The 26351-nt window shown below is 40.8% G+C and overlaps 1 protein-coding gene across 2 annotated transcripts in view; it reads left to right on the forward strand.

The window, feature by feature from the left end:
- The window catches only part of UBAC2 (UBA domain containing 2), a 173695-nt gene that overhangs the window by 3457 nt on the left and 143887 nt on the right, over window positions 1-26351 (forward strand). The gene's annotated exons all lie outside the window — the stretch shown is intronic.

The following is a 26351-nucleotide window of genomic DNA, read 5'->3' on the forward strand; positions in this document are numbered from 1 at the left end:
GGTGAAATCACCCACCTGACGAGAGAGAGAAGAGGAGGCCCTGGGGAAGAAGGTGGAGGAATGGCTAAGGCTCCTCCTGTTCAGGTACACAGATAGGCATGACTGATAGGGCAAAGTCCGGAGACGCGGAAGGAGGTGATGGTCTAGAGCACCACTTGTGAATGCTTCATGTTGCTGTGGGAGGGAAGATGGGAGATTATTGTTGGTGATAGGAGCAGTGTTTTCTAGATGTTGCCTGAGGCCTGGCTGCAAAAAAACCAACATCGAGCTTTCTGAATGTCCATAGTCCTGGGTCTCATCCACAGAGAGATTGAGAAAGGCCAGTGTGGGCAACAGAAATCTGAATTTTCAAAGTTATCCCCAGGAGATTCTAGTGGACAAAGAGATTTAGATCAAAACGAAAGGGTGGCCAGCAGAAGGGCAGAGAAAATAGAGTCCAGTGAGAAATGCTGAAGGCCCAGGTCAGGTGGTAGCGGTAAGAATGAATATGACAGTGAAGAAAGGTTCTAAAGATGTGTGATTAAGTGGATTGTGTCATTAAAACTTGTTAGATTTTGGGCATAAAGAGGAGTTAAAGGTGGCTCTGGGGAGACAGATGGTGGCACCATTCACTAAGGTAGGGGATGCAGAAAGGGGGAGCTCATTTTGGGAGAAAGATGAGTTCAGCTGTGGACACATGTAATGCGGGGGGTGGGGCGGGGGGCTGTAGTGCCCAGAGATTTCCCGGGGGACATTTGGAGAGCGAGAGCTGGACTGGACATGGATAGTTAGGTGGGAGCTCTGCCATGGACATGAGTGAGGACACCGGAAGCAGTGAGTAGAGTTAGAAGGCCGAGGACAGGACCTCAGGCAATTCTAGTAGCCGGGATGGTAGGGAAAGAGGAGATGGCCGAGTAGGCAGAGGTGAGTGTGTCCATGGAAGAAACCTGCCTTTTACCCCCAGTTCAATTTGATTTGTCTTTTGTTGTAAACAAACTCTTGCAGCTTCTATACTCTCACCACAGTGACTCTGATCCCCAGACTCTCCATTCTCCTCGTTGTCTCCAGTTTCCAGCCCATTTCTGGCAACTTCCATATCAAGTCTGGAGTTGAGTTCTCAGCAAGACTCTCAGAGACCTGGTGTTCCTGTTCCGCTACAGTCATCTGGTAAAACCCCAGCTCATGTTCACGTGTGGCACCTGATCTGAGCTGAGTTCTTGAATTCAGTCGTCTCCCTGGGCCCTTACCCTTTCATCCCTATCCTCAAGACTCTTCCCAGTCTCTACCCATATCACTCTTAAAAGACCCGCAAAATAAGGGCTGTCACCTGGGCACGGTCTCTCTCTATCTTGTTTATATCCACACTTTAATAGTTGTCAGAGACTTCACGTGGAGTGGGTGATACTCTGGTTGAGTTTTGAGGGATGAGTGAGTTGGTTTGGCATACAGACTTTGTTCCTTTCCCTTTTCCCCAGGCTAAAAGAATGAAGCCCCTTCCCCTAGCCCCCCTCCATCTCTTGGTAATTCCTTCTTTACTGCCTTTGCCGATTGCCACTTCTTCCTTCTCTCCTCTGAGAGCATGAGCCCGGCACGTGGTTAAATCTGGCGCTTTTTCTTGTTGATACTGTAGGGGGCTTTTCAGAGACTCCCAGAGTGCTTCAGATCCCCTGCCTGTGGAAAGGAGAGAATATTAGTATCTGTTTTATTGAGTTGTTGTGAAGATTAAAAGTTAGTGTGTATAGGGGCACCTGGGTGGCTCAGTCGGTTGGGCGGCCGGACTACAGCTCAGGTCATGATCTTGAGGTCTGTGAGTTGAAGCCCCACATCAGGCTCTGTGCTGACAGTTCAGAGCCTGGAGCCTGCTTCGTATTCTGTGTCTCCCTCTCTCTCTGCCCCTTCCCTGCTTGCTCTCTGTCTCTGCCTCTCTCTCAAAAAATAATAAACGTTAAAAAAAAAAAATTTAAAGGGGCGCCTGGGTGGCGCAGTCGGTTAAGCGTCCGACTTCAGCTCAGGTCACGATCTCGCGGTCCATGAGTTCGAGCCTCGCGTCGGGCTCTGGGCTGATGGCTCAGAGCCTGGAGCCTGTTTCCGATTCTGTGTCTCCCTCTCTCTCTGCCCCTCCCCCATTCATGCTCTGTCTCTCTCTGTCCCAAAAATAAATAAACGCTGAAAAAAAAATTAAAAAAAAAAAATTTAAAAAGTTAGTGTATGTAAAGCTCCTAGATCAGGGTTAGGGTTTTGTTTTTTGTTTCTTTTTAAGCTTATTTTTTTTGAGAGAGAGGAAGAGCATGAGTGGGGGAGGGACAGAGAGAGAGAATCCCAAGCAGGCTCTGCATTGTCAGTGCAGAGCCCAATGCAGGGCTTGATCTCATGAATCATGAGATCGTGACCTGAGCTGATATCAAGAGTCAGACGCTTAACCCACTGAGCTACCCAGGCACCCAAGCGTTAGGGATTTTCAACTGGATCCTTCTCCTGAGTGTGTTCTGAAAAATGCAAAAGCCTAACCCACCTGTCTATCCTGCACCTTCCAGCTGCTGACTGCTGTTTCTTCTTCCCAACCACAGTCCTTGAAAGATGACCTTTGCTTGATTTCCTTTCTCACATCCCTGCACTCTTTAGCCCTCTACAGTTCATCAGCTGTTCTTCGGGGTTTGCCCACTGGCTTTGTACTCCACCCACCACAGCCGGAATCTGCCCCACCTCTCCATGAAAACTACCATGGACCAGGTGACCAGGGACTTCCACACCCACGAATCTACTGGGTGCTTCCCAGTCCCTGTCTTAGTGGAATGTTTTCTTGCATTGGCTTTGGTGAACATTTCTTTCTAAACGTCTTTACTCCTTGACTTTTATTTTTAAATTCTGTACTCACCTGGTTGTCTCATATCCTCAGCGTTTGCTGGATTTGGCATTAGTGGGTATGGTTACTGTAAAGAGGGCAGTTTCAGTGGCTCATTAGGGTCGAAACCTGCTTAGTTGAGTTAAGGAGTGAACCAGAGGTGGAGAGTAGAAATAGGGAGAGTGGACCATAGGGACACACAGCTGGGGAGGGAATCTGGGGGAGACACAGCTCAGTTTGGCCCTTTGAAGACTTAGGTGCTTGGGTATCTTGCTATAACTAAATTCACACAGCACTGAGGTGGGAGCCAGTACAAATTTATTAGACTGAGAAATACAGTTTTGAGCTGAGGTGGAACCAGTGAAACTGGTTTTGATCCAAAACCACCAGTTAGGGAGCTTGGAGTCAGATGTGGTTAGGGGAGTTAGATCCGTACAACGTTGTCATGACTGTAAGGATATTTATCTCACTCTGGAGATGGGCAAGCTATAGTGACGGGTGGGGTCATTCAGGGTCTGCATACTCTGTCCCCTGCAAAATGCTGAAATGGACACCTCGACAATTTACCACTGCAGCTGTTTTTTGCTATAAAGAAGTACCAAGCTGTGTTGTTACTGACATATTCTTTCTTTACGTATTCAGTGTGTTAAATACTTGTGGGAGATGATCAAATATTTTTGTCTCTCACCATCCCTTTAAAGTGTATGCAGCTTGGAAAGCTTTTTGTCTTTATGAAAAGGTATCAGATCTATGACTTTTTTCTTCACTCTTCAAGTTATTGATTCATCAGTTGTTTAATGAGCACTTCTGTGGGCCAGCCTGTCTTCCAGATGCTTGGAATTCAGTAGTAAATAAAAGACGAAAAATACATTCAGGTGGCGCTAATCTTAGGAAATAGAAGTCACAAAATACAGGCTCAACTTAAATTTAAAAATATGTAGTTAAGGGCACCTGGCTGGCTCAGTTGGTAGAGCTTGATCTTGATCTCTTGATCTCAGGGTTGTGAGTTCGAGCTCCATGTTGGACATGGGGCCTACATTAAAAAAAAAAATGCAGTTGAACATTTTAGTCAGCACTTCAGTCTTCATTCAAAGGTAAGACGTTTTCTCCTTTCTCCCAGTTAAGACTTGTACTTGGCAACCACTTGCTGTGAGAGAAAAGGCTGTGATTGGCTTCTACTCTTTTTTTGTTTTCCCCTCTGTCTCAGATTTTCTGTTTCTGATCTTACTAGGTTCTAGACTGAGTGGTGTGGGAGGAGGAAGGAATAGGAAATAGGATAGTTCTTTAGTTAAAGCTAACCCTCTTGTGGGCTCTTTAGATTCCTGTGAGCTTACCGTCCCCGCTACTCCCCTGGGCTTGGGTTGGGGCGGGGGGGACGCATCTTTATGTTGGTGGACTTTATTTGATGACTCTTCCTTAGTTCCTAGGAACTTAGGTCCACCTGCAGTTTCCTTCTTCTGGAGTCCTTTTGGCTTGCTTAAGAGCACTGTTGGACTGAAACAGACTTGACCCCATTGCTGACCATTGCATGCGGTGCATCTCTGCTTCTCTGGAATTGCTGGGTTCTTTGCCTTGGTTGTGCATGTGAACCCTGTGATCAACTTGGCTTCTTCTTCTACTCTGGTTTACCGAGGTGGAAAGCCACCATGTCACCTCAGGCGTCACATATTTAGCTCACTGAATAGGCCCCCTGAGCCCCCGACTCAGCTCGATGTGAGGGTGTAGTTGTACTCACCACACTTGGATACGCACACCACAGATCTTTTTCCTCATGCCCTCTGTTCAGCAGAGAACTCTTGCTGTTCCACCCACTCTTTCTATCTTCATAATAAGGCTGAGAGGAATCTTAACAGACATGGGATTGCATTAGATTAGTTTTCTTTGTAAATCCTGCATTTTGGTGTAGAACTTCCCTTTGGTGTGCAGCAGCCCTTGTATTTGGTACCTTAATGGAAACTCCAGTTTTATCATCTTGTTCTAGTTGTGTTTCTCTTTTGGGGGCCAAGAATCATTTTGGCTGGCCCTTGAAAGGTGACATTAGAATTTATATTTTCTGCTCTGATTTCATTATTTGTTGCAGTAAAGGATTAATTCATCAGGTTTGGGTTGCCCAAACCCTGCACAGTTGCCTGTAATGCTTGACTCTTGGGGATAAGGTATTTCCTACATTTCTTAAGTTTTTGAGGAGTACAGTGTATCCTTGAAACTCTCAAGGAAGATATTATTTAAGAATTTTAACTGAGGGTGCCTGGGTGGCTCAGTCGGTTAAGGGTCTGACTTTGGCTCAGGTCATGATCTCTCATGAGTTCAACTCATGATCAACTCATGAGTCCTTGAGTTCAAGCCCCGAGTCGGGCCTTGTGCTGACAGCTCAGAGCCTAGAGCCTGCTTTGAATTCTGTGTCTCCTCCTCTCTCTGTCCCTCCCCTGCTCATGCTCTGTCTCTGTCTCTCAATAATAAGTAAATGTTAAAAAAAAAAAAAAAGAATTTTAACTGAGAAGGAAAGACAGGTATTAATTAGGGAAGGACAAGCTTGAGGGAGGATGCTTTATTTTTTATTTTTTAAAATATTTATTTACTTAAGTAATCTCTACACCTAACATGGGGCTCAAATTCATGACCCTGAGGTCAAGAGTTGCATGCCCTTCCTACTGAGCCACCCAGTCGCCCCAAGGGAGAATGATTTTAAAAAGTGTTTCTTTTTCAGTCTCAAAGTAATTAATCACATTATAGAAAGTTTGAAAGATAGAGAAAAACCACTGTTAAGCATTTCCATTAATTTTTTCATCTTTTTCTTCTTTTTTCTTCATATTTTCCTCAAGATATTTATATAATTGGTTTTTTTATATTTAAATTTTAATACTTATTTTGAGAGAGCGAGCGAGTGGGGGAGGGGGAGGGGCAGAGAGAGATGGGGGAGAGAATCCTGAGCAGGCTCTGTGCTGTGAGCACAGAGCCCAGTGTGGTGCTTGACCTCACAAACCATGAGATCATGACCTAAGTCGAAACCAAGAGTCAGACGGATGCTTAGCCAATTGAGCCACCTAGGCGCTCCTTATAGTCTTGTTTTAAATGAACTGATTTTGGGGCGCCTGGGTGGCGCAGTCGGTTAAGCGTCCGACTTCAGCCAGGTCACGATCTCGCGGTCCGTGAGTTCGAGCCCCGCGTCAGGCTCTGGGCTGATGGCTCAGAGCCTGGAGCCTGTTTCCGATTCTGTGTCTCCCTCTCTCTCTGCCCCTCCCCCGTTCATGCTCTGTCTCTCTCTGTCCCAAAAATAAATAAACGTTGAAAAAAAAAATTAAAAAAAAAAATAAATGAACTGATTTTGTTACGATAAATTGAATAAAGTTCATTTTAGAAAACTCTGAAATATGGGAAAGTAGTAGAAAGAAATAAAAATAGCACTTATTGACATTTTGGTATTTATCTTCATACTTTTTCTAATGCAAAAGTAAATATCCAAATAAATAATTAAAAATAAATTTATCACACTCAAATGCTATTTTGTAACTTGCGTTTATTTCACACAAAATACTTTTAAAAAGCAATCACAGTGACTATGTGTGTATTCTGCTTTTCTCTCCTTTGTCATAAGCATTTTCCAAGTATGCTGTTCTTACAGAATTAGGTTTGTGCTTCTCTCCTTTCTTTTTTTTTTCTATTATAGTGATGCTTAGAGCATCTTAATTTTCAGATGTTTCTAGAGGTGAAAGAAGAATAAATAAACTGTATTATTTTATAATTTTTGATGCATGCTGCCAAATTCCAACCCCAAAGGATGGTATAACTTCACCACAATTTAAAGGAGAAAAGATTGTTTTCCTTAAGTTATTATATTTAATTTTCAGAGTAATGCTAGGTATTATTATCTTTGCCACAAATGAATACTTTGAAGCTCAGAACAGAACTCATCCAAAATCACATAACTAGTATATATGTAGAAGAGCTAGGATTTGGGGGCACCTGGGTGGCTCAGTCGGTTGAGTGTCCAACTTCGGCTCAGGTCATGATCTCACTGTTTGTGGGTTCGAGCCCCGCATCAGTCTCTGTGCTGACCGCTTGCCTTGGAGCCTGCTTCAGATTCTGTGTCTCCTTCTCTCTCCCCCTCCCCCACTCATGCTTTGTCTCACTCTGTTTCTCAAAAATAAATAAATGTAAAAAAAAATTTTTTTTTTTTTTTAAAAGAAGAGCTAGGATTTGAACCCAGGTTTGCCTACTTCCAAAACTAATGTAAATTTATTCCCCTTTCCCTTGAAGGAAAATGGCTAGGAGCTATGGCAATATAACTTCTAAGCCTTAGGAAAAATTCCTGGGAGAAAGAGCCATAACCTAAATGAGGGGTCTACATATCTATATGATTTCTTAAAAATTTTCAATTAATGACTATTAAGTGTGAGTTATTGTTAGTTTTACTTATGTCACACTATAACTGTAAATTTTGTTTGTGTAACATATCATGTAACAATTACTGCTAGGCTCTGTTCTAAGCAGTTTCCATCTATTAACTCATTTAATTCTCAGAACAACCTGATGAGGTAGTGGGATTATTCTTCCCAGTTTGCAGATGAAGAAGCTTTGGCACAGACGTTTAAGTGGCTTTCCCAAGATCACATAGCTGGTAAGAAGCATGATGAGAATTTGAACCTAGTCAATATGAGTCCACTTTCTGTGCTCTGAAACGAATGCACAGTACTGCTTCCCAGACTTAAGGAAGTATTATTAACACTTCTCTCTCTTGACCACTGAGATAGTTGTAGTCTAGTGATGAATGTAATAGCTCAGCTTTGCAGTGGAGCTCTTTTCCGAGTCCTGGAAAACTGCATTGCTGTGTCCTGACTGCTGTAGATGTGCTCCTGTGTTCTACTATGTTCCTTTCAACCCCCGCGTCTCCCTCTTTCTTTCTAAGTAGGAACCAATATCCTGTTTTGCTTTCAGTTGGGATGTTTTATGTCCTAATTAGGATCTTTTTGTCATAGCTAATACACTATAGTTATTTGCATTTTCTTCTTTTTTCTCTCTTCATCCCTTATTAGTCAAGTTATTATCTTCTTCTGTTCTCAGGTTGTGTCAGTTATCAGTCATATTAATGATGATGGAGCCTATCTCAAATCAGGCTGTGTTAAAAATGCATTTCTAGGGGTGCCTGGGTGGCTCAGTTGGTTAAGCGTCCGACTTCATCTCAGGTCATGATCTCATGGTTTGTGGGTTCGAGCCCTGCGTCGGGCTCCACACTGTATATGGAGTCTGTTGGGGATTCTCTTTCTCTTTCTCCCTCTCTGCCCCTTCCTCCTTGTGCATGCATGCTCGCTCTCTTTCTCAAAATAAATACACTTAAAAAATGCATTTCTATAGAATTTTAATAAGTAAGTACAATCTGATAAAGAATATCTTGTAAATAATTTACTCCAGCATTTTTAAAGTCTAGGGGCACCTGGGTGGCGCAGTCGGTTAAGCGTCCGACTTCAGCCAGGTTACGATCTCGCGGTCCGTGAGTTCGAGCCCCGCGTCACTCTCTGGGCTGATGGCTCGGAGCCTGGAGCCTGTTTCCGATTCTGTGTCTCCCTCTCTCTGACCCTCCCCCGTTCATGCTCTGTCTCTCTCTGTCCCAAAAATAAAAAAAACAAACGTTGAAAAAAATAAAGTGTGCCTTGTGGAACTCTGGTAGAGTGAGGAGCTGCTTAAGTTTTTTGTTGTTGTTTTGTTTTTAAATGTCTCCCTTGGGCCTGTGTTTATTTATTTTATTTATTTATTTTAGAGAGAGCTGAGCAGGGGAGAGGGGCAAAGGGAGAGAAAGAGAGAATCTCAAGCAGGCTCCATGCTTGGAATGGAGCCCAGTGTGGGGCTCAGTCCCAGGACCCTGGGATCATGACCTGAGCCAAAATCAAGAGTCGATACTCAACCAGCTGAGCCACCCAGGTGCTCCATGTTTTTTTTAATTAAAAAATTGCTTTAAGTTTATTTTTAAGTCAAATAATATAATGTTTAGCTGATTTTTTAAAAGTTTAATTGTTTTTGAGAGAGCACGAGTGCGCCTGAGCAGGGAGGGGCAGAGGAAGAGGGAGAGAGAGAGAATCCCAAGCAGGCTCCATGGGGCTTGATCTCACGACCATGAAATCATGACCTGAGCTGAAATGAAGAGTTGGATCCTTAACCAACTCTTTTTTTTAATAATCTCTACATGTAATGTGGGGCTTGTACTTAGGACCCTGAGATCAACAGTTGACTGCTCTTCTGACTGAGCCAGTGAGGTACCACTTGTTTAGTTTATTTTTATTAGCTTTATTAAGATACAGTTGACAAATAAAAGTATTATATATTTATGTTATACGTGACCTTTTGTTGTACGTACCTGTTGTGAAATGGTATTGAAATCAAGTAAATTAATATACCCATCACCTCACATAGTTATCTTTTTGTGTATATGTATGTGTGGTGAAAACATGTAAGGATCTACTCTCAACAAATTTCAAGTATACAATACAATGTTTTTATCTATAGTTATTCTGTATGTTGCTTAAGTTTTAACCTTCATTTAAATTATGACTATAAATGAGAGTTAAAATTTAACCCTCATTTAAATCATTGTTCTCTTTCCCAGATATGTTTCTTAAGAGTTTTTAAGTTATGTTGTCATTGTTCTCAGACGTTTTCCAGTGTTGATGTCATTTTGGTCCCTTGAATGTAGCACCATAGAGTGCAAAGAGCACAGTATTACTTTTTGGCAAGTGTTCTGTAGCTGAGTATGGTCCTAATGTTGCCAGCCGTACTGTTTTTTTTAGACTGAGAAGACAAATTAGTACTTCTGAGACCTTTAGTGGCCCTGCAACAGAGAAATTTGACTTTATCAACTCTTTGATTCTAAGACTTACTGGAGATGGTTTTCATTGAATAAAATTTGGGAACTATAAGGAAGAAACATAAAATTCCATGTCACGGTACTGCCCAGACTTCATTCCTGTTTACATATTGGTGTTGTGTAAATTTTGTCACCTATATGTATGTATAGAAACAAGTTTAAAAGTAAAGTTGGACCTGTGTACAGTTTCGTATTTTGCTTTTTTCACTTAATCTTTTTAAATGAATTTGCCTTGTGTCGTTAATAGTGTTCAAAGCTGGCTTTTAACTTTGTTTTGTTTTGCATTATTACAAAACTGAAACATGCCTGCTGGCAGAAAATTCGGACATTATACAAATACAGATGTAGAAAGGAGTGGTCCCACATAATGACTACCCCACTGACAAACCACCCCTGACAGCTTAGTGCTCCTTCCCTTAGACTTATTCTGTGCAGTGTTTACCTGAGCATTCTTTTCTCTCTCACACATGTGTACATGCCTACATGTGTGTGTATGTGGCTTTACGCAGACATGGCATTCAAATATGCTTCCCTGAAATGGTCTTGGATACAGAATCATAACTTTGAAATATCCTAAAAGGTTGTATTAAAATGTTTTTCTCCAGCATTTCCCCATTTAAACAGTGGTGAACATCTTTATCACTAAGTTATTGATCATATCTTTGACTTCATCCTAAAGAAATGATCACAGATGTGGAATTACAGGATCAAAGAAAGAAGAGGAACATTTTAAAGCTCTGATCTGTATTCCTGAATCCTTCCAGAAAGGATGTATCACATCCTTTTTATCAGCTTAGGAGCATATCTGTCTGACCACACTTGTAACAGTTGAGCATGATAAGTTAAAATAATTTTTGCCACTTAAGAGATGAAAAAAATGGCATTTTATTGTTGTCTTAATCTGCATTTCTTTGAGAGAGTGAAATTTTTTCTCCTTTCATATTTACTGGCCATTTAAAAAAATTTTTTTTAACACTTATTTTTGAGAGAGAGAGACAGCATGCGAGCAGGGGAGGGGCAGAGAGAGAGGGAGCCACAATGTGAAGCAGGCTCTAGGCTCTGAGCTGTCAGCACAGAGCCCGACCCAGGGCTCGAACTCACAAACCAGGAGATCATGACCTGAGCTGAAGTCGGAAGCTTAACCGACTGAACCACTCAGGCGCCCCTTACTGGCCATTTTAATATATTTTTTAACAGATTCGATTGTTCATGTACTTTGCCCATTTTTTTTTCTACTGGAGTATTATAGTTTTATTAAGTTCATTTATAAAAGCCTTTAAGGGTTTTGGCTATTGTCTCGGTGTATGTTACGAATATTTTAACCACTTGTCAATTGCTTTTTAATTTTGTTCATGAAGTGTTTTCATATAAAGTTTTTCATTCATAAATAAGTCATTAAAGGGATTTAGCTCATAAATTTTATTAGGCCAAATTTATTCTTAATCAAGCCCTATGCCTCTGAGATCTGTTGAATTTTCATCTAACATTTTTTGTATCTTTTTTCCTAATTAGGAAGATACTATATACTGCTGGTACAAATTCAAATAGCCCAGAGGAGGAGGAAGTGAAATGTGAAGTTTTCTCTCAATGCCAACAACAGTTTGGAGTGTATTCTTGTAGATTGTTTTTCCCTATGAATGTATGTGTGTGTGTGTGTGTGTGTGTGTGTGTGCGCACACATGTGCGTAATTAATGTGGGTAATATAAGTGTATGGTAACAATAAGTAAGTATATAATATGAATTCTCCTCAGTAGGAAGAACTACTTTTAAGTTCCTTTTTCTTTGCTGCTTATATTATAGCTACTATTATAGCTTTAAGTGATGTATTTATGCCTCTACTGATTTGTCAATGACTTGTTCCATTTATAGATTCCCCGTTGTGAAAGATGAGGAATTTGCATACCTCCCACATCTCCTTCATCTTTTAGTTTTGGTTTAGTTATTCCTTGAAGTGGTTACCTGTATGATTTTAAATAATGGAGGAAACTCCCTTTTTTGATTTACCAATTTTTGAACTATCAGTAGATTCCACTATGAAAATGAGAAATTGGACCAAGAACATGGGTTCCTCTTCTGTACTCTAATTCCTGATTTGTGTTCTCTATATGCCGTGTGTGCTTACAGTCTGTTCTGTAATGGTAATGAAGCCTTCCATGCTTTATCAGTAAGTTAATTTTTATATAGAAAATCAAAGCCAATAGTTCTATTTATGTTATTATGATTGTATATTTATGGTGGAACCAGGATGTGTAATTAGAGTCAGAAGGACATAGAGCCCTAGGTCAGAAAACATGTGCTTTTTCAAGGAGTTTAATTTCTTTTGGTGGTCTTCACTACTTAAGTTCAACTCGAGGTCCCTGGGTGGCTCAGTTGGTTAAGCGCCCAACTCTTGATCTCAGCGCAGATCATCTCACAGTTTGTGGGATTGAGCCCTGCATCTGCGCCGACAGCGTGGACCCTAGTTGGGATTCTCTGCCTGTCTGCCCTTGCTTCATGCTTTTTCTCTCTCTCTCTCTCAAAATAAACTCTTAAAAAAAAAAAAATTAAGTTAAACTCAACTACATTTGTTTCTTGACTCTTGCATCATTTTCTTCTTGGCTTTGTCTTTTTTCCCTGATGGCTAGGGACATTCTCCCAGAGTAAGCTTTCATATAGAGGACACAGGTAGTGAACTTTCTGGATACTTGCTTGGCCGTTCTTGTACGTAGTGAAAGACTGAATTCGTAAGTAGCTAGTATGGGTTTCCTCATTATTTGTGGGTAGGTCTTTGTCTCCATCAGGCCCAAACCTTAAATGTCGGGGCTGATTATAGGCCGTGTTCAAGTGTGTGTAGCACGTGGATAGGCTGGTTTCCCTATATGAGGCAAGGGATGGTGAGAATCCTGTTCAGTCAGCAAAATTAGGTGGGGTTGGCACTTTTCTGTGAGCTTTACTCCTGAGTAAACTCTCTTGCTACCCCTTCCCCCCATTGCCTGTCACCCAGGCTGCCATCTGCTTTGGGAGTTTGACGTTGCCCCAAGCTCTTTTCTACTTTTTTTCTGACCCTCTCAGTGTCTTCCCAAAGTACTTTGCCCCCTTTCTTCAGAGAGCGTTTCTTAGATTTTATTTTGGGGTAAAGATTTTTTTCTATCTGGAGTGTTGGAATGAATGAATGGCCATGTGTGGGAAGAAATGTGAGAAAGTGTGTCTCGGCAGGGTTTGGTGGAAGGGCCTACTGGCCCAGCTGTCATCTGTGCACGTGTGGTGTTTACGGTACAGAGATGGTTTAAACAGGATGTGGGCCCAACGTGAAGTGCCATTGACACAAAGGTAAGATAATGACTCCCTTTCAGAAAGTTCTTTTTCGTCTTGATTGTATCAAAGAGCAAGTCTCAGATACTAGTCTGAAAACCTCTCTCATAGCAGCTCATTTCCTATGGTAGCAGAGAACAGGAGGCAGGCCCAGGTCTTCCTATCAGCAATAATATTAGTAAGAATTTAGTAAAGTGTGTTTATTTTTGTAGTTACCACCTACTGATGACAGACTGACACTCATTTTCCATTTACTGTGGTAATACTAAATTTCAATTAAAATATGCTTATTTAATTAAATCATAAATTATTTAAAGAAAATATTAAATGATAGGTGATACTGGGATATAGCAAAATTGTGGTGCTACAATGGGAATGACTGAAGTTTGAGAAATACTCTAAATTATTCTGATGAGTAATTCTTGTTGGTCATACTTCTCCCGAGGTCTTGGTGTTTATTGATTAGTTCCCTGGACTCTGGAAGGAGACATTTCTCTCGTGTTTTGAGAGTTCTTATTTCAGCATAACTTTAGAAGGGAGGAAAAGTGGACAGGTGTATGAGTCTGTCACCTTGAACTTTCATCTAGCTGTCTTTTTGTTTTCCTTGCTTTTATTTGATGCTTTAATCCTTTTAGAATTAATTTTAGTACGTAGAGTTTAAGTGGGGCTTTTGTCCCCATCAGCTAGCCAGTTTCAGCCCCTGGGGATTAGAGATGTCAGTAGCATGCTCACACACAGAGTAGGTGCCCAAACGCCACATACAAGTCCAAACAAATAGATTTTAAGTTTGGTTCTCTTATGCTTTTCCACCAGACCCAAAAGGGAGAGGTTCCTTGGATCCTCAAAACTTTCAAATCAGACTTGGGTTTCTCTACCCTGCAGAAATATGTTCTGTCTGCATCTTTTCCCAAAATAGGCGCATTTAGTCTACATTAAACATCTGCTGAATAGGTAACTGCCTCTCCCATTTGTCTTAATCAGATGTTCTAGTGTCTATCTTTGTAGCTGTGGTATCCTTATTTGTCATCCATTGTTCATTCAAAGATTCATTAGGTCTTTCAACATGTAGAACCATCTATGGTTTGTGATGAAGCTGTTACTGGCCACACTTTCCCTGTACTCGGCCTTTACAGCTCAGCCCTCTCTTAAAAAGTTTTTTTTTTTTAAGTTTATTTATTTTGAGAGAGAGAGGCAGAGAGAGAGTACGGAGCCAGGGAGGGGCACAGAGAGGGAGAGACAGAATCCCAAGCAGGCTCCACATCATCAACACAGAGCCTGATGCAGGGCTTGATCCCACAAACTGTGAGATCATGACCTGGGCCAAGATCCAGTTGGACACTTAAGCACCTGAGCCACCCAGGCACCCCTCAGCTCAGCCCTCTCTTAAATTAACATCTCTCTGATAGACATTCCCTCTCTGGCGATTCTCTAGGCCAGGCTTTGAAAAGGGGCAGGCCACACAGATGTGTTTTATTTGATTCGTGTGTTGGTAGTGAGGCTTTTGGGGGTGAGGAGGAAAGTTAATGTGCAACATTTTATTTATTTATTTTTACATGTTTATTTTGAAAGAAAGCACGAGTGTGCACATGCACCCGTGAGCAGGGTAGGGTCAGAGAGAGGAGGGAGAGACAATCCCAAAACGGGGGCTCAGTCTTATGACTGTGAGATCTTGACCTGAGCTGAAATCAAGAGTCGGATACTTAACACACTGAGCCACCCAAAGCACCCGACTTTCCCCTTCCTTCCTTCCTTCCTTCTTTCTTTCTTTCTTTCTTTCTTTCTTTCTTTCTTTCTTTCTTTCTTTCTTTCTTTCTTTCTTTCTTTCAGCTTAGGGGGCAAGTGAGAGAGAGATGGAGAGAGAATACCATGAGGGGCACAGAGATAGGGAGGGAGGGAGGGAGGGAAGGAGAGAGAGAGAGAGAGAGAGAGGGAGAGAGAGAGAGAAAAGCAGGGCTCACCTGAAGCGGGGCTCATGCTCTCCTGAAGCTGGGCTCAAGCTCATCCAGTGCAGGACTTGAACTCGTGAACCATGAGATCATGACCTGAACCAAAGTCATATGCTTAACCCCCTGAGCCACCCAGGTGCCCGACTTTCTAACGTATTAAAGTTGGAGTATTAAAGACTGAAATCCAGCGTTTGATTATGTCTTAAGATGACAGTGTGGCAACGTCGGGCTGAATTGTTAAGTGACAGAAGTCTACTGATCATGTACTTTATGCCATCTACTTCCCCTGTTTCACTGATTCCTGCCTGACCTTTTTAGGACTTGAACAGATTTCCTTGCCAATAACCACACATTTTTCCCTTTTTTAAAATTACTTTTTTTTTTCTCTCTCTTTCTCAGAGTTTATTGCAGAGTTCAGAACTATGCACAAACCTCTTCATTCACTTTTTCAGAGTTGTTCTTACTGTTGGATAATTTATTCTCTATTTATGTGTAACATTCATAGTTTTCTTCTTTGGGCTTTGTGAGTTCAAGCCCTGCATCGGGCTCTGTGCTTTCAGCTTGGAGCCTGGAGCCTGCTTTGGGTTCTGTGTCTCCTTCTTTCTCTGCCCCTCCCCCACTTGTGCTCTGTCTCTCTGTGTCTCTCAAAAATAAATAAATGTAAAAATAAAAAAAAAATTAAATTATTATTTTATTATAATTGTATTCCCTGTCTAATTAGCACTTTTAACAATTACTGCTTTTTATGCTTAACGAAAAGCTTAATGTTTGTATAAAATCTTCCTAAGAAGGATAAACCTGAGTAGCGTCCAGCATAGCGGCAGGACCAAAATAAAAGTGATTGATGCCATTGTTGATGAGTTGCAGATATGACACACTTTTCTCTGGCATGCAAGCCGCTGTGTTATGCCCTGTTTTAGAACTTCTTTTCAAATTTTATTGCCCTTTTTTCCCACCTAACTCACACTCTCTAAACATTTTAGGTACAGAATATATTTTTGTATCAATATACAAAAGGCACATTCTCCTCCTTGCCTCTTTGTTGTGCTTGTTTTTTTGAAATTGTTATTAGTCTTTTCTCTTGTTCGCTTCCCTGATATATTTTACAAGCACCGGTCGGGTAACCAGCATGTGTTGGCTGCCCTTTGAGCCAGGCACTCTGCCCTGTTGTTTGGTGACCTCTCTGAGGAGGAGTCAGCGTGGCAGGAGCCCAGTGTCAGTGAATTGTCCTCGGTACATGAGGAACAGGAGTGGACTTGTGGGTGGCTTACAGCGTTTTACTTTTGAACACCATAGGGAAATGAATGTAACAAAAATAAACTTGAGACCTTTTGATTCCCAGGCAGTTTTATGGAAGTCTTTGTTGAGATTACACCAGAAGGCACTCTCGTTCCTCCCTAACTTGGTCACTGAAGATAAGTTTCATTGAGTTTTCTTCTGGGAAGCCTGGAGGCCCAAAGAAAAAATCATAACGGAAGCAGGAGGTGTCCCTTGTGGTGCCCGGTTTATTGCGCTTTTTTGGACTTCTACACTTATTTTTGCTTTAGCCCCTTTCTGATGAAAACTTTCAGGAAGTTACTTCATGAGACAGTATTCTTGTGGAACCCTGAGAAGTTTACCAAATAGTCAGGTGGTCAGAAATAGGAAAACCAATATGATAGGATATGGCGGCCTCTCCTCTCTGGGGTGTGAACCACACTGGGGTTTTTGACGAGTGTATTTTTACATGGGCGCCTTGTGGGGACGGTGGAGTTGCTGGGTTGCTGCCTTCTTCCCCCCCAGTCCCAGCCCTTCTCTCTCTCATTAGCTGTGATGCTTCTGTTACAGCCCACATGGCTAAGCTTTGCAGCATCTGTGGTTAGTGTCCTCAGTACGGAAAAGTCATGTATTTTTATTCAGGTAGAATTCACATAAGACAAAATTCACCATTTTAAAGTGTTCAGTCGTTGTCTTCTAGTACATTCATGTTGTTGTGCAATCATTACCGATCAGTGTCCGATTCCAGAACTTTTATCACCCCAAAAAGAAACCCAGTACCTACATTAAGCAGCCACTCACCATTCCCTTCTCTTCCCTTCCCCTGACAGCCACTAATCTGCTTCTTGTCTGTATGGATTTTTAAATTCTGAGCATTACATGTAAATGGAATCATGCAGTATGTGGCTTTTGTGGCTGCTTTCATTCGCTTAACATGTTTTCAAGGTCCATCCATACTGTAGCAGGTATCAGCACTACAGTCCCTTTCTGACTGAATGATTTTCTGTTGTAAGGATAGACCACATTTTGTTTGTCTGTTCATCTGCTGATGAACATTTGGGGGGCGTTTTCACTTTTTTGGCTATTATGATAGTGCTGCTGTGCATATTTAAATTTTAGTTTGAACATCTGTTCTCAGTTCTCTTGGGTATATAACAAAGAGTAGATATGCTGGTTCAGATGGTAATTCTGTGTTTAATTTTTTGAGGAACCAAAAAGATAACATGCAAAGCACTAAAAATAGTAATAATGAAAATCTTTTTGGACCATGGACCATGATATCAAGATATCATATTTCCTTGTTCTACATTAGAAAACCTTTTTTTCTTTAGAGTCAAGGCAGAACTGGGTTTAAATCTCAGCCCCTCAACTAACTAGCTGTGACCTGGGGCAAGTAATTTAACCTTTTTAAGCCTATTTTTCACCTAGAGTATGCAGATAAGTAATTGCTGCCGAATGATTACGGTGAACATTCACTGAGACGGCAGTATACAGAAAGTGCTTTTTTAAGCACAGTGTCTGGTGTGAAGTAATCCACATATACTGTAATAATTATTTTAGGATGATACATAGTCAACAAAGCCTGATTGCTATGCACTGCCACAAAGAGATGGCTGTGTACTTTGGTTGTACCGAAGAGGTGAATGACCCAAAAGAAAGTATCTTAAACTTTGCTGTTTTATATTATCTTGGGCATAGATGTTTTGCAGCTTTACTTTTAGATTGATGCATTGTCTGTTCTCAAAATTTATAACATCTCTATTTTCAGAGGTGGAAGGACCTGTTGCAGAGAAGTGACTTTTTTTTAAAGTTTAATTTGATCACTGCTTGGTTACTTCATGTATGAACCACTTCCTGGCTCTACTCACAGGGAGGCCAGAAGATTGCTAGTGACTTGCCTTACCTCAGTGCATGGGGATTTCATGAAACTTTTTACTGAATTAGTAGCTAACTAAACAAAAATTATTTTTTATTAAAAAAACTTGAATATCTTATGAACAGATCATTCAGAGATTACCACTTATAATATTTTGATAGATGCTTCTTAAACTCATGTACTAATGTACTATTTTTAAAAATATTATATAATAATCCTGCCAGAAATGTTGCATACTTACTATTTAGGAACATCTTCCCAATGCATGAAATAGTTTTCTGCTACTTAAAATTGAATATTATTCCAATTTACGGATAGAACATAATTTATCCGTTTTCCTGCTGGAAATTCATGTCGTTTCTAGTCTTTTCACTGTTATAACGTTGCTGTGATGAGTATCTTTGTAGCAAAATCTTTGTGCACATCCATGATAATTACTTTGGGCTAAATTCCTAGATAAATATATATATTTTTTAGGTGAGAGGGTTTATGTATTTTTTAAAACTTTCGATCAGTTCAGCATTTAATAAGTGTCCACTGCTCTGTGTTGCAGAGCTGCAGTCTTTATGTCTCTAGTCACAGTTGCATTGACTTTAGTATATAGGGCACCACTTTGATTTCTAGTACCGACGTTTGTCACTGTATATGTCTTTCACTTAAAACCTACCATGCAGGTGAAAGTCCCTTTTATCCCTGGAGCTCGGTGTCAGTGCAGCATAGGAAGCAGTTTTATTTGCAGTCAGATCGTCAGGGTTTGAACCTGGCTCTGCTTCTCCCTAGCCAGTATAGCAGACACCTCGCACAGCATTTCAGCGCACTGATCCTCACCTCTTATTCCATGTTTTTCTACAGTCTTATTTGGATTAGTTGGTCTGGTTTGGCAAAGTGTATTTGTCTGTTCCTCCCACAGGGCTTCTTTTCTGTGGCCACTCGAGACTATTGAAGGATGATGGATAAAAATGCTTTTCTGTCTTCCCTAGGTCATGGTTCTGAGATACATTCACAAGGCTTCTTAGAAAAAACTGCGGATCAAATACTGGTCAGAAACATCTATCGCTTGTAGTGGTGCCCAATTTGATAATGAATCCTTGTACTGACTCTCCCTCCCTATTTGATTCCCCATGTCCTTAATTCCTGCTCCCTGGGATCACATTCCAAAATACACCGTCTGTCTATAAACCTTTGTCTTGCCCTTTACTTTCAAGACATGGACAGGTAGCTTCTCTTTGAGTCACAGTTTTCTCGTGTATCTACATTTAGAGAGGGTGGTTTCTACCTCACATAATTCATTCACCAAATACACTGAAACATGACTGTGTGCCAGGTGCTGTTCTGGGCGTGGGAATATATCAGAGAGCTAGACAAACAAGGACCCTACCTTCATAGAGTTTATATTCCGGTGAAGGAGACCAAGAAGTAAGCAAAGAAGGATTTCAAATAGTGAAAAATGCTATAAAATAAATAAAACAGGATGATGTGCTCCAGAGCAATATATGAGTTATCAGAGAAAGCCAGTCTGAGGAGATGCTATTTGAAATGGGGACTGAATGATGAGGATACACTGGACTTGGGAAGAACATTTTGGGTAGAGGGAGTAGCAGCTGTAAAGGTCCTGAGGTGCGAGTGTCAGGAGCGAGGTAGTACACATAAAGTGCTGTGTATGGTACTTTGCTCTTAGTAAGTGCTCAATACATGTTGGATAGAATTAGTAGTAAGATTTGATCAAGGAGACAGCCTGTCATTAACCACACAGCAGTATGTGGCCAGTTTTGTCTCATGAATTGACAAAAAGTGACTTCGTAAAATAAGCAGATGGTTGTACAGGATGTGAACAGAGTTATGTGGTATATTTTTCTTTATTGATATGGTGAAGTACATTGAGTTGCTTTGCATTCCTGGTATAAACTTCACTTGATTCTGATGTTTTACCCTTTTTCTGTGTAGCTGAATTCAGTTTGCTGACATTTTGTTGAGAATTTTGCATCTCTGTTCCTGAGATATCGCCTTTTGTTTTAATGTGTGTCTGGTTTTGGTATCAGTGTAATGTTTTCATAAAATGAATTGGGAACTGTTCTGTCCTCTTTTTTGTGGTGGAAGAATTTGTGCAGAATTGGTACTCTTTTTCTCTTAAATACTTGATAGAATTTTCCAGTGAAGCCATCAGGTCTGGAGTTTTCTTTGTTGGAAGACTTATTTATTTATTTATTTTTTATTTTATTTTATTTTTTATTTTTTTTTCAATATATGAAATTTATTGTCAAATTGGTTTCCATACAACACCCAGTGCTCATCCCAAAAGGTGCCCTCCTCAATACCCATCACCCACCCTCCCCTCCCTCCCACCCCCCATCAACCCTCAGTTTGTTCTCAGTTTTTAACAGTCTCTTATGCTTTGGCTCTCTGTTGGAAGACTTTTAGCTAAGAAATTAAATTTCTTCATTTCTGTAGTTCTATAGAACTATTCAAGTTACCCAATTCTTTTTGAGTGAGCTTTGGTAGATTGTATCTTTCAAAAAATTTGTCGATTTCATCTAAGTTGTCAAATAAAGGGACAAAATATCATTTCTACTATTCCCCTACTTTTAAAAAAATTATTTGTACTAAAAAGTACATACATGAAATTTACTATTCTAAACATTTTTAGGTGTACAGTCCACTGACATTATGTACATTTTACAATGTTGTGCAACTTCTTATTATCCTGTTAATGTCTAAGGGATCTGTAGTGATGCCCTCTCCTTCATTCCTGGTATTGGTACTTGTGTCTCCTTTTTTTTTTTTTTTTTTTTTTCTGATCAGTCTTCCTAGAGTTGTATCAGTTTCATTGATCTCAAAGAATCACTTTTAGTTTTATTGATTTTTTTCTCTGTTACATTTTGGTTTTCTATTTCATTGACCTGCCCATGTATTATTTCTTTTGATCTACTTGCTTAGGGTTTAATTTGCTCTTCTTTTTCCTTTTTTTTTTTTTTTTTTAAGTTTGTAGCCTATATCATTATTTGAGAACTTTCTCCTCCTGTATAAGCATTTAATGCTATAAATTTCCCTCTAAACAAACACCTCTTTATTTTCAGGCCACAAATTTTGCTTGATTGTACTTTCACTTTTCATTGTCGTTAACGTATATTCTAATTTTCCTTGTGACTCCCCTCTTTGACCTAGATACTATATATGTTATTTTCTAATTTGGGGGAGATTTTCCATCCATCTTTCTGTTGTTTTTTTATTTCATTTCATTTCAGAGAAGAAGAGAAAGGGAGAGGGTCAGAGGAAAAGAGAGAATGATAAGCAGAATGTTAAGAGAATGTCCATGCTCACTATGGAGCCCCATAGTGGGGCTCGATCCCATGACCCAAGACACTCAACTGAGCCTCCCATTCGCCCCCTGTTATTTTCTAGTTTAATTCTCTTATAGTTGGAGAACATACTTTGTATGATTTTAATTTCTTTATATTTATTGAGGTGAGTTTTATGACCTGGAACATGATCTTTCTTGGGGAATGTTCTAAATGCACTCGAAAAAAAAAATGTAATTTGCTGTTGTTGGGTGGAGTGTTCAATAAAAGTCATTCAGGTCAAATTGGTCGATGTTGTTTTTCAAGTCTCATGTATTTTCACTGATTGCCATAAGAGCATATCGCAGACCGCATAGCTTAAACAACAGAAATTTATATTCTCACAAGTTGAGAGGCTGGAAGTCCAAGCTCAAGGTGTTGGCGAGTTTGGTTTTTCCTGAGGCCTTCCTCCGGGGCTTGTAGGTGGCTGTTTCCCTGTGAGTTCACATGGTCTTTCTTTGTATGTGTGCATCCCTGGTATCTCGTCTTCTTAGGTCCCGACTTTTATGGCTTCTCTTATACCTCTTTAAAGGGCCTGTTTCCACATAGAGTCACATTGAGGGTTGGGGTATATGAATTTTGGGGGGACACAATTCAGTCCGTAACACTGATTTTGTCTTTTATTATCGATACCAAGAGAGGAGTGCTGAAGCATCCGACCTGGGATTTATCTGTTGCTGTTTTCAGTTCTATCAGTTTTTGTTGTATGTATTTTGAGGTTCTTCTCAGCTTTCAAATTCTGTGATTCACTGTGTGTGCCTCCCCCCCCCACCACCACGTTTTATTATGAAGATTTTCAAACATGCTTAAATGTTGAAAGAATGGTAGTTAACACGATGGACCTACCAACTTAGATTCTACAACATTTTCTTGTATTTGCTTTATCACATATCCATCCCTCTGTTTATTTCATCAGTCTCTCTTATTTTTGTATGTATTTCAAAGTAAGTTGTAGCACTGTATCTCTAAACACACTAAACACTCTTAAACATGTCATTAATTTGAATTTAATAATTGCTTAAAGTTCTTTTGGGGGGATTAAAATTTTCATATAGTGAAATGTACACATCGTGAGTTGGTTGTACATCTTGCTCTCCATAGTCCTATGGTGTGGGATTTCTGGGACATTTGTATATTGTTGTTTTGTGCATAGATTTTGGGATCCTGATTTTGCTCATCTTAAGAGGAGGACTTACAGATAGAATTACCTGATTTAAGTTATCAGATTTGTATTTTTAGGGGTTTGTTTAGGCCAGAATTAAAATGATTGTATAAGTAGGATCAGTTATTAATTCAGTAAGTATTTTATTTATTTTTGTCTTGATGTTTAATTGTTGTAAAATATACATAACATAAAATCAACATCTCAGCCATTTTTAAGGGTACAGTTCTGGGGCATTAAGTACATTCACATTGTTGTTGTGCGTCTATCTCTAGAACTCTTTTCATGTTGTAAAACTGAAACTCTGTAACCATTGAACAACTCCCTATTCCTCCCTCCCCCACCACCTGGCAACCACCATTCTACATCCTGTTTCTATGAGTTTGACTAGTTAGGTACTTCATATAAGTGGAGTTATATGGTATTTATCTTTTTGTCTCTGGCTTATTTCACTCAGCATAATGTGTGAAAGGTTGTCCCTCTTGTAGCTTGTGTCAGAATTTCCTTCCTTTTCAAGAGGGAATACTATTCTGTTAAATGTGTAGAACACATTTTGTTTATCCACTTATCCATCGATGGACACTGGGTGGCTTCCACCAGTATTTATTGAGCACCTCTTATACATCAGTCACCTTTCATTAAACAGACATTTGTTGACTGCCTTATGGGCCAAGGCTTGTTCCAGGCAAGGGGGATACTGCAGCAGTGAATATATCAAAGTTGCTGCCTTGAAGAAGCAACACACAAAGAAACCTATTTCTTGATTCTAAGTTGCATTTTTCATATTTTAGTGTTTCTAAAACTGGGTGAATTTTATAATTGATGCCATCTTAGAATTTTGTAAGGCAGTGTTTCTTTTTTAGTGACACCTAAAATAATGGTTTATCTTACAGTTTGAATCATAGATTTGATGAATCACTGTTTAATAAGTCAGTTGTTGATAAGTGCTATGAAAAAAAATAATCCAGAACAAAGGGGATAGAAAGTTAGTTACATGGGGTATTCACAGATAAGGTGACATTTGAGCAAAGCACATGTTCTGTTCAGTTGATTTTTTTTTTTTTTCCTTCAAAGTGAGACTTCCTGAAGGATGCAGTGTGCTAGTTCACATTCTGCTGCAAACTTCATACCTAACTGTGTGACTGCTAGCAGTTCGTGGACTGGTTACTTTGGGTAGCATTGGTGTAGAGGGTAAAGCGCTGGCCAAGTGGGGATAGGGATGGGGGTTTGGGAATATTCTCAAGATGGGCCTAGGTCTTGTACACATAGGAAAGGCAAGGATGTTGGAATTTCCTTCCTTCCTTTCTCTCTCTCTCTTCTCTTTCATTCATTCATTCATTCATTCATTCGTTCATTTATTTATTTCGAGGTAGGGGGCAGAGGGAGAGAGAGAGAATCCCAAGCAGGCTCTGTGCTGTCAGTGCAGAATCTGACATAGGGTTTGATCCCATGAATTGTGAGATCATGACCTACCTGAGCCAAAATCAAGAGTTGGACGCCCAATGACTGAGCCCCCCAGGAGCCCTGAGATTTTCCATCTTAGTAACTGGCAGCAGTTTTTCCAGTTGCTCAGAACAAAAACGTTGACTTCTCCATTTTGCCCGTACTTTACACCCAGTCAGCCAGCAAATCTTGCCTGCTGTGCCTTCAGAGCATATCCTAGTTCTACCAGTCTTACCACCCCTACCTAAACCACCATGGTGCAGGTCATCCTCACCCCTTCCTGGATTATCATGATAGCCTCCTAAATGGTCTCCTTTCTTCTACACTTGCCTTCCCATAATCTCTTCTCAATATAGCCACCAAAATGATCCTTTGAAAACATGACTGATAATGTTATTCCTCTCCTTAAATCCCCCCAAATATCCTGTCACTCCTAGAGGAAAGGTTAAAGTCCTTATGCTGGCTTACAGAGCTCTGCACTGTCCACTACCCCATTTCTTTGACCTTATATCCTGCCTGTCTGCCTTTTGCTTCTTTTGCTCTCAGCTGCCTTTGGCATCCTTACTGCTGCTTAATCGTACTGAGCATGTTCCTGTCTCAAAGCTTGCTGTTTCTCTGCCAGAAATACAGTTCCCCAGATACCTGCAAGGCCCACTTCCTCAGGTCCCTGCTCAAATGTCACCATATCAGAAGGGCCTTTGAATCACCTTATGTAAGACAACGCCCCTCTTTCCCATCAGTACTGTGCTTTCCCCTAAATCAGGATAGGTTAGGTCATGCTGCGGTGGCAAACAACTGCAAAATATGGGTACCTTGTCGTTTTAACGACAAGTTTTGTTTCTCACTGAAGGTACTTCTCTGTCGCCTGGGAGGTCTGCTCCACACTGTCTTCACTCTGGGATCCGTCTCATAGCCTAGCTGCCATCTTGAGCACTGGCAGAGGGAAACACCATTCACTGCTCTTCAAGTATCTCCACAGGAGTGACATCTGTCACGTTTACTTGGCCAAAGCAAGTCATGTTGTCATACCTAACTTCAGCTAGGGGCAGGTATGAGTGGCTAAGCAGTCTTATCATGTATCTGGAAAGAGACCAGGAAATCCATGGTGGGTAACACCACCACACTTTTTATCCTGCTTCATTTTTCTATAGCATTTGTTTCTCTCTGACACAATACATAATCACCTAGCTTTGTGTATTTTCTTTTTTCTCCTGTCTAGGCCATAAAGGAGTGGGACTTTGTCCATCATTAATTACTGCACCCCAGAGTGTAGGATAATGTATGTTTATAAGAGGTGCTTATTAATTTTAGGGCATGGTTGAAATAATCAGAGGTCATCATTTATTTCTTCACTTGGTGACATGTGAGTCAAGTCAGGAGTGTGGAACAGGGAGGTTTGAGGAGAGGGGAGGAGGTCATATGAAAATGAGAAGTTGGAGAAAAGCAGTAGATTGGTGGTTGGTGGAGAGCGTCCACTGAGGTTTGAGACCGTGGACCTGCAGGGAAATGTTGCAGCTCAGCCCTACGATTTCCTCCAGTAACATCAAGCTGCTCCTGAGCTGGCAAGGTAGGGGCAGGAATGACTGTCAGGCCCATTTCATGAGGATAGGTGGAAACCCAAGTTGAAGAAGGAAACAGGATCCTCGCTGCTCCTTCAGGGTGCAACTCTATCACCCCTACCCCGTCTTCTGCCCTGTCAGAAAGATGACGGAGCTTCCCTGGGGCAGAGGAAGCCCTTTCTCCTGGGTGGTGAGAGTGTGGTGGCAAGAGCCATCTCCCCTCTCTGCATTCTTCGTTTCACTTGCTCCTCATATGCTTTTAAGGTAGATTCTCTTCCCTTCATTTTGTAGGTGAGCAGATAAAAGCTTAAATGGCTCAGGATAGAATTTAGGTTGGTCATGCTCATAGCCACAGTGCTCTTTCGTACTTTTGAGATGCTAGGCAATGAGGAACTCTCAATTTTTAGATTCCCTGGAGCTTTGATTGCAGCTGGGTCACGAAGACAGCACGTAGCTCCTTTTACTAATGGTTCCAATTCAGATGTGTGCAAGACCTTACCAGAAAGGAAACAGTTGGTCTATTTTTATATGCTTAAATGGGTGCAATAACCACATTACCAACTGTAACTAGTAGATTCACTCCCAGGAATTTCTCATGAATACAGTTAAAGTATACTTGACACAATCTGAGAATGTTGCCATCGGTGATACTTTCCCTTGGCCTTACCTGTTGATGATCTGAACGTTTCATACGTCCAAGGAGCTGTGACAGGCTGTACCTGGAAACAAGGGTGCAGAGTGGGGAAAAGCCCCTGAGGGTAAAATGGTTCACTGGGGCTGATGGAGGAAGTGGCCATTGAGCTG

This window comes from Prionailurus bengalensis, chromosome A1 (genome assembly GCF_016509475.1).
Source record: "Prionailurus bengalensis isolate Pbe53 chromosome A1, Fcat_Pben_1.1_paternal_pri, whole genome shotgun sequence".
NCBI lineage: Eukaryota > Metazoa > Chordata > Mammalia > Carnivora > Felidae > Prionailurus > Prionailurus bengalensis.